Consider the following 7550-nt stretch of genomic DNA (forward strand, 5'->3'; position numbering starts at 1 on the left):
TTACAATGGATGGAGATGGCATGAAGTCCTCCAAGTCAGTTAGTATGTGTTCCAAGGTGTTTGGGGAGAGCTGATCAGGCCAGCCTGTATTGTCTTGTGACAGAATTTCTTTATGAGGAGCCGGTTCAAACGCAATACTAACATCGCCTAAATGCTCTCGCATAAAGCTATCTGTCCATTCCAGGTCCTTCATCATGTCAATGTCACAAGTTAAATTGTCTAGGCTAGTCTTACCCCCAAAACAATCATTTACAAAACCCCTTTGTCATTCCATTTTATCTAAAACTTCTGTAAGTCCTTGTTGAAACTCCATTGGTGGTGCTTCGGTTGATTAAGGCCCCCTAAAAGGTGGTGATTCATGATCCAATGAAGATTACGCTGCTATTTCATTAATCTATTGAAAAAAGGTTTATTTTCTATGTGAAATAACCATTGTGTTAAACATTAAGTTAAAAAAATGTTCATTTTTCCAGCCCACCCACAAAACTCAATTCCTCTTAGCATTAGTTTAACTAAATACTTACCCCAGAAAGTTCAGAAAGACTCAATAGCATTATTTATACTGAAGCATTTCTAGTCATATGTTTACCTGAATATTTAATAAGTACCATTTTTCACCCCTCCCACAAAACTCAATTCCTCCTAGAATTATTTAAACTAAATACTTGCCTCCATTCCCCTCCCCAGAAAGTATTGTAGGGTTTGTATTGTTGGGGGGAGGGGGGCTATGTCCCTCAGAAATTTGAATTTACTAGTGGGGTGGTAAAATGATTTTATTTGAAAATAAATTTAGAAATTTAGTAAACTGTTCTCATATAGTAAATTGATGTATCCATAACTTCAATGTCAATAATATTCAATGTATTATCTATAATATGTTAATTCGTTATGAAAATTTAATCGTAAGGTATGAGCATTTTATTCAAAATCTCAAGGACGAATAAAAAATCAGTCCTTTTATTTATAAACAATTACCGATCAAGTTATCGTATATTGAGCAACCTCCGCTGTCTTAGATTGAATCCCTAAAAAACGGATGTTGCCTCAAATAACACTCTGCTTGAGTTATATAATTTCGACTATACTCTCAAATCATGTCCGACCAGTTTATAGGTTGCCAGCTTTTTTTTTAAATGCCCACGAAACATAACCATGTATATTTTTGTACAGTTGATATGAATAGCAAAAACCAGTCTGTTTGTCTTGTAAAGCATTGAATACAGTTTCAAACCATGATTTGTAAGTTTAGAGCTTACCAACTTTTTTGCTATGTCCACATGATTACGTAGTGTCTCATGCGTTGGTTTTTCTTGTAGGATTCATATAAGTTACACTCTTTAGAAAATTTCTATGCAATCCCAAGTGTAATTTGAATTCCGTATATAGATACTACTCGCGTAAAATTAAATCGGCAAAGAGAAAGCAAGACATATAAAGATATTTCATATATGAATTCTTGCAAATTCACCCAGCGTAAAATTTCTTCTTAAAATTTCATCTCCTGGATACTATTTAAAATTCTCCCAGCAGAACATTCGTCCTCCCCTCCCCACCCGAAAAATGTATAGATACTTCCCAATAACAAATAAAATAAAGGGCGACTTTTATAGTTTAAAAACCTTTCCCCAGGGGCTGTAGGGGGTCATTTTATATCCAGACATAGTTATCGGGCCTTTCAACTATGCTGAAGAAATAAGCTATCTCAAAATTTTGATTGGACGATTTTGGGAAAGTGACGTGGGAGGGGGCCTAGTTGTCCTGGAAATTGAAAGATCTAGTGCCGTTTCAAATAGTCGAAAATGACTGGAGGGCAACAAAACCCCCTTCCACGCCCATCATATCCCCAACACTTAAATTAAGACGACTACAAATGCGTCAGCTCTTTTTATAGCTTTGATTTTACAGATAAATAGATTCAGCGTGCTTAGCCAGAGTGGAGTTAGATATTAATGAAACTACAATATTGTTAACTAGTGGAAACCGATTTGGAAACAATGTAGAAAAAGAAGAGCTTTAGGTCCAGAATGCTTATATATGAAATTATTCCTTACCTTGAATATTATTTTCTTTTCATAAAAGTCATATCTAAGATCACCCTGTTGCCACTTCCCCGCCGCGTTGAGGCGACGCTGAAAGTACTTTTGATTTCGTTTGTTTGGCAAAGTATAGGCCTATACGTATTATTCAACAAAATACGCATTATCCAGCATAACTTCCAAATCAAAAGTACAAGGGAAGGCCCACCACCATAACTAGCAGGACACGCACTATGAAAATAAAGCCTACAACCAGTAAAGACAAACTGAAAACTAGAAAGCCTATTAAATAGAAGTGGCCATTTACCTAGAAAGAAGTATTTTCTGACTTCAACTGTAAAAAAAACTGACTAAAACAATAAAAAAACTCAAATAAAAGTTTCAAATTTAGAAATATTATTTTCCACAGGGGGGGAGGGTATTTTCCAACGAGGGTATTTTCAAAGGAGGGGGTATTTTCCGCGGGGGTTACTATCCAAAGAAGGGGGGGGGTTCGTGGGGAGGTCATTTTTTGGGGGGTTAAACCCTCCCCCCATTCACTATATTCATTTATGTTATTTTACTGTGTTCATGGCCGTATATTTGGCTTTAAAATACACTTATTTGTCTACTTTCGCAAATTTATTTGTAAAGTAACGAAGAAACTAACAAAAAAAAAACGGTGTGTTCTCGAATTCTACACAGCGTAAACTTGAGTGAGTGGCGCATAATACACAATTACCAAAATTCCATCCCCTTACGGAAATTAAAAAATGGGTGGAAATTTTTTGGAGGGTTAAACACCCCCCTCCCCATTTACTATATTCATTTATTTTGTTTTACTGTGTTCATGGCCGTATATTTGGCTTTAAAATACACTTATTTGTCTATCTATCTAATATGCAGAATAATTGTATCAAACACATTTTGCATGCAGACCTGCTTTGCTTACCCCCCCCCCCCTAATGTGCAAATCTATAGCGCAAATTTATTTCTAAAGTAACGAAGAAACTAAAAAAAAAACTGGTTTGTTCAGGAATTTTACACAACGTAAACTTGAGTGTGTGGCGCATAATACACAAGTGCGAAAATTCCATCCCCCTAAGGAAATTAGAAAAATTAAACTCAAATAAAATTCTCAAATTTGGAAAGCCTTATTTTCCACGGAGGGTATTTTTTTTGGGGTGGGGGGGGTATTTTCCGCAGGGGTATTGTCAGAAGGGGTTATTTTCCGGGGGGTTATTTTCTGGGGGAGTATTTTCCGCGGGGAGTGTTTTCCACGGGGGGTATTTTCCGTTTTTTTTCCGGGGGGAGGGGGTATTTTCCTTGGGGGTATTTTCCGCGGGGGGGGGAGGGGTATTTTCCACGGGGGGGATTTTCCGGGGGATATTTTCCGGGGGGGGTATTTTCCGCAGGGGGTGGGGGGTATTTGTCAGGGGGGTATTATCCGGGGGGGGGGGGGGTAAACGCCGGCCACCATTTTCTGTATGCTATGGAGAAAGAATTGTTCTCTAAACATGTTGATTAATTAATAGCTCTTATGTAGGCTAATTGGAAAAATTGAAAACTTCTTATGATTTATCTTTTATTCTTATTTATATCGTTCCTAAGACTACCTCCCTTTGCTTAACCTCTCTCTTAATGCGCAAATATATTGCTCAAGTTAAATATTATTTATAAGTTTTTTCGTTTCTAAATTGACGTAGGCTTTCCTCCTTAGTCGTTGAATAAACTTAAAGAAAAAATCAAGCATGGGAAATTCATTGAAAATAAGTAGGATTAATTCTGGTTAGGCCTATATATTTTAGTATTTTCGGTTGAGGACGGCGGAAAATTCTGGTAAAGTTAAGTGAAGTACTGGTAACAATGATAAATAAGTAGTTTAAAAGTTTTTTGTTTTTTTTTTGATTTTGTTAGAGGAGGCCACTCACAAGTATATTTTGGGTACAAAAATGAAAAAAAAAGAATTTTTATTTGACAATCTATTGAACCTAATTGCAAAACGTTTTGTTGAACCTGACGTTAGATCATTGTTCGCGAGGAAATATTCTCTGTAACTGGGGAGCCTTTGCCTCTCCACAAACGCAAAATGTATAAAGTTGGGTAGAACCTCTTCCCCCATCCTCTCCCAAGAAATCATCACCTCCTGAACAAAAGTTCTAGCTCCTGTCTTTATCCTCTGAATTTATGACAACTTGTGGAATCTTCAAGTTAGATAGGGAACCGGCGTCCCCTTCCCCAGAAGTTCACCAATCCGTCGGAAGGTTTTTTAAGGAAAATCCCCCCGGTAAAATCCCAAATTCTTTAGTTTTAATTGATTTAGTATCGATTTTGACAACCATCCCAGCCCCTTCTTTTAAACTAATTCTGTATATGCCTGAAGATTCAATGAGAGTCAGTATGTTTTGGTGTTAACACATATTTTTTTTTAATTTGAATTATATAATACTATATTTGAATAAAAATCATATATCTACCGTGTGTCTTAACCTTTCTTGATTTTTCTAGCGTTCAAATATAATTAAAACCAATAAATCGGATTCAAACTGGATATAAGAAATAACATTTTATCATTGAAACGGTCGATTGTCTTTATGACATGTTTCATTGTTAATAGCCTCATTTATATGCTAATTGTAAATATTAAAAACTATTAGCCTATAATTTTTTTAATATTTATCTATATCGATCCTGAAAGTGTCTCAATTTACTTTATCCCCCCTCCTAGTCTGAAAATATATAGCCCAAGTTGCATGTTCATTAAGAATAAGTAATTCTTGTAACATGTTTTCGTATTTGGAGGGGGGATTGGCAGATGATAGTGGTAGAGTTAAGTGAAGCGCTGTTAGGAATAACAAACAAGTAAGTTAAAAAGTTTTTGAATCTCGCGAGGATCTATTCTCCGTAAGTACCCCAAATCCCTTTTTCTGCTAAGTTTAAATGCAAATAATAGGCGTATCTTATAACAGGTAATAAACAGCGTTTGGGTTAAGTTTCTTTTTGGCTGGTATTATTTAATTAACCACTTCCTATCATTAGACTCAATTAGCGAGCCATTGTCTCTTCATCAACGTAAAATCTACAATATTAATTAGAACCCCATCATCTCAAAAAAAATCATCGGATGCAAAGGCTACCTAAAATTTATTATCAGATATATTTGTGGAAAAAGGGCTTGGGGGGGGGGGCTAATTGCTAATTTGACTCTAAAAAAATGGCCTTAGAACTCTTGATTTCCAATCAAAGGAGCCCCCTTTGAAGTTGATACGACGACCCCTTCTATATAAAGCGCCTCTGGGAAAAAAATAAATGGCGTGTGGGGGGAGGCTAGCTGCCCTCCGATCCCTTTTTACTCGTAAAAAGTGAATGAAAACTTTCAATTTCCAATCAACTGAGCCTTTTATGAAGTTTATACGAGCAACCCTTCCATAACAGCCATATATACCCCCAGGGCATAACTTGCAACGCCTGACCCCGGGCCCTGGGGGGTTATGTCAACTCCTGAGTTTTTATTATCTGACTTTTAAACAATTTTTAACTTAATGGCTATCTCAAAATTTTTATCGGATACATTCGGGAAAAAAGCGGCGTGGGGGGGGGGGGCTAGTTGCTCTCAAATCTCTTTTGACTATAAAAATGAACGAGAACTTTCAATTTCCAATCAAATGAGCCCTCTGAAGTTTTTACGGGCATCCCTTCCATAAGAGCCATATATTCCCCAAGGGTATAACTTACAAAGCCTGCCCTTGGGCCCTGGGGGGCTGTGTTAACCCTGTAGTTTAAGTTATATCGTCTTTGAACTATTTTTAAAAAAATGGCTATATCGAAGTTCTTATCAGATGGGTTTGAGAAAAGCAAGGAATAGAGGGGGGGGACTACGTGCCCATAAAAAGTGAACTAGAACTTTCAATTTCCAATCAAATGAGCCCTCACTGAAGTTTATACGAGCATCCCGTCCATTAGGACCTTATATGCCCACAGGGTATAAATTACAACGCCTGCCCCTGGGCCCTGGGGGGTTGTGTCAACATCAAATTTTTTTTATCTGACCTTTGAACTATTTTTAACAAAATATCTATTTCAAAATTTTCATCAGATGGGTTTGGAAAAAGAAGGCACGGGGGAAGGGCTAACTGCCCTGGATCTTTTTTGAATATTAAAAGTGAGCTCTAACTTTGAATTTCCAATCAAATGAGCTCTCTCTGAAGTTTATACGCGCATCCCTTTCATAAGAACCATATATGCCCCTGGACACAAATTACATCGTCTGCCCTCGGGCCGTGGGGGGTTGGGACGACACTTGAGTTTTTGTTATCTGGCTTTTGAGCAATTTTTTACTTAATGGCTATCTCAAAATTTTTATTGGATACATTTGGGGAAAAGGGTCGTGGGGGGAAGGCCAGTTGCCCTCCAATCTCTTTTGACTCTAAAAAACTGAACTAGACCTTTCAATTTCCAATCAAATGAGCCCTCTCTGAAGGCTTTACGAGCAGCCCTTCAATAAGAACCATATATTCCCCCAGGGTATAACTTACAAAGCCTGCCCTCAGGCCTTGGGGGGCTGTGCCGACCCCAGAGTTTTCTTTATACGGTCTTTGAACTATTTAAAAAAGGCTATCTCAAAGTTCTTATCGGATGGGTTTGAGGAAAAAAAGACGTGGTGGGGGGAGGGGCTAGGTGCCCTCCAGTCTCTTTTGACTCTTAAAAATTGAACTAGAACTTTCAATTTCAAATGAAATTACCCCTCTTTGAAGTTAATACGATCATTCCTTCCGTAAGAATCATATATGCCCCCAGGACATAACTTACAACGCCTGCCTTAGGCCCTTGGGGGTTGTGTCGAACCCGGAATTTTTGTTATATTATCTTTGAAGTATTTTTAACAAAATAGCTGTCTCAAAATTTTTATCAAATGCATTTGGGAATAAAGGGTTGGGGGAGGGGGAGAGAAGCTGGTTACCCTCCAATATCTTTTGACGCTTAAAAAGTAAACTAGAACTTTCAATTTCCAATCAAATGTGCCCACTCTGAAGTTTATACGAGTATTCCTTCCATAAGAACAATATATGCCCCAAGGATATAATTTATTACCCTTGCCCTGAAGACTGTGGGGGGAGCGTCCTGCTCAAACATATAATTTCTAGAACTTTAAACTACGTTCAACAAAATGACTATCTCCAAATTTTGATTGGATGTGTTTGGGGAAATGGCGGGCATGGAAGGGGTGTTAGTTGCCTTCCAATCACTTTCGACTATTGAAAAGGAAACAAGCCATTTAAATTTCCAATCGAATGAGCCCTTTCTGAAGTTTCTACGACAACGCTTTCTATAAAAACCTTATATGTCCCCAGTTAAAAATTGGATTTTGTTGATGTATCTACTGTTATCAAAACTCTGTTTTTTATAGTTTTGGTTACTAATGAGCCACGTCACTCCTTACTTACAGTTTGTTACCATGAACTGTTTGCTAAGTTGTATATGACTGAGTGGTTTCAAAAATCTCATCTTGGTTCAGCTTATTGTGTAAAAAATTTT

At 37.4% G+C, this 7550-nt stretch overlaps 2 protein-coding genes and 1 long non-coding RNA gene across 4 annotated transcripts in view; 2 read left to right on the forward strand and 1 right to left on the reverse strand.

The window, feature by feature from the left end:
• Positions 1-7550, forward strand: part of LOC148950179 (uncharacterized) — a 555619-nt gene that overhangs the window by 528572 nt on the left and 19497 nt on the right. The window lies entirely within an intron of this gene.
• LOC148950184 (uncharacterized) overlaps positions 1-7550 on the reverse strand; it is a 76916-nt gene that overhangs the window by 65314 nt on the left and 4052 nt on the right. The gene's annotated exons all lie outside the window — the stretch shown is intronic.
• The window catches only part of LOC148950185 (uncharacterized), a 75371-nt gene that overhangs the window by 62096 nt on the left and 5725 nt on the right, over positions 1-7550 (forward strand). The gene's annotated exons all lie outside the window — the stretch shown is intronic.

The sequence above is a fragment of the Artemia sp. Qi Xiang Cuo genome, chromosome 7, assembly GCF_049724085.1.
Source record: "Artemia sp. Qi Xiang Cuo chromosome 7, ASM4972408v1, whole genome shotgun sequence".
In the NCBI taxonomy this organism is placed as follows: Eukaryota; Metazoa; Arthropoda; class Branchiopoda; order Anostraca; family Artemiidae; genus Artemia; species Artemia sp. Qi Xiang Cuo.